Source organism: Branchiostoma belcheri, unplaced genomic scaffold, assembly GCF_001625305.1.
Source record: "Branchiostoma belcheri isolate BF01 breed outbred unplaced genomic scaffold, Haploidv18h27 scaffold1266, whole genome shotgun sequence".
Lineage (NCBI taxonomy): Eukaryota > Metazoa > Chordata > Leptocardii > Amphioxiformes > Branchiostomatidae > Branchiostoma > Branchiostoma belcheri.
Window position 1 is genome coordinate 2500 of NW_017802676.1, and position 1706 is coordinate 4205.

Below are 1706 nucleotides of genomic sequence, written 5' to 3' on the forward strand. Positions count from 1 at the left end.
ATCATTGTCGAAACATTGAAACAGTTGCATCGGATTTAACACTCCTGATCATCCAACTGGAACCACATACATGCGATGAATCAAGGAGGATTCCTGAGCTTTTCAGGTGAAATTTCTTTTCATCAAGGATTGATTGATTGTTCATCAATCATAACTAGAGGTCGAAGATCTCATGTCTTCGTCAGAGGTACATCGTTCTAGAGAAATTAACATGCGTATTCTTCACTCTTTTTAATAATCAATTTGGTCTAAAGAACAAAAGAATCTCTGTACTATTTTTATGGTACAGAACACCCTGAAACGGTTTGCCGCAGATTATACAGATGCGTCGTCACCCCCCCCCTACGTTATTTGAGTTTGGACTGTTACTGGAAAAAAAAACGTTCAAGAAATTCTTACTGTGTTGAAAGTGTCACGACAGTGCCGCAAAATATAATAAGAGAAGATGTTATAAAGGAAAGAATCAGAACAGGGTGACTACTGCTGTTTTGTTAATTTGTCTTTATGACGAATAGAAGACTTGTTTCTTGTGTTCTTTGTGTCCTAACATTTGTACTTCTACAGTTAGTATATTCCAAATCTAGGCATCTCGTTTTTCGGCCCTTCGTGTTTTTATTGCGCGCTTGCCTTAAATTTAAGGTAATTAGATTTAAGGTCTCCAGACACAACAAAACCCCCCACGAAGCTCAGTAACGAACTTAACCTTGGTCCCGATAATAGTAAGCACCACACCAAGAATTATAATCAACATTTTACAAATACTTGAGTTATCTTGCTAACAAGCCACAAACACAAAATGTGCACTAACGTAACGCACGGACCCCCCACGAAGCCGAAACTTGTACTTGACTTCGGCCTTAACAGCGGTAATCTGCCTGCCAAAAATCATGGACGTCGAATCATGCCTTCCAGAGTTATATCGCAAAACCCGCAGTTCCCCACACTCCGGCGAGACAATTTCATAGTCCTTCTGACGAAGACAATCAATAGTATCATAATCATAATCCAGTCGTTCATAAAGTTACCCTTATACCATAGAGAATGTATAGTAGCTACCAAAGGCAGAGAGACAAGGCATCTATGAAGGCATCAATGATGACATACATCAACAGGACAGGTGTATAATGTCCTTGCATACATGTTGTGTAACGTGGTGTAACCTGTAGTGCAGACTACAGTTGCCACGATTCACAGTGCACGGGCAGGTCGTTGATCGGTCTGACTTGGGGCGTATAGAAGTCTGGATCGAGTCGTTTATTTTGCACGACCTCATCACGACTCTTACAACGACTGAAACACGACTGCCATTCTGAATGTATAAAGTCCCATTGACCATATTACGACCATTTAACGATCTTTCTACGACCCCGATCGTTAAATAGTCGTGCACAGTCGTTTTTTGGTCAACGCTGAGAGGAGAGGTCAAGAGGTCATGATAGCCATTATTCCTGATAACCCAAATATGGTAGCAGAACACAGTGGCGATAATATGACGCGGGTATAGAAAGTAGTGCAGTGAATATTCTTGAAGGCTGGGTAGAAAGCCTGATAAGCGCGTCAGCCAGATATAAATCGCGCTGCGTGGTGTAGGAATGTATCGGGTTTGAGACTGTATGATTTGAATTGTGAAGGTTTTGCAGTTGGTGTATAAATGCGCCGTATGACGCAACTGGCTTTCCGGGTGAGTCGGCTGCAGTTCAGGTCAC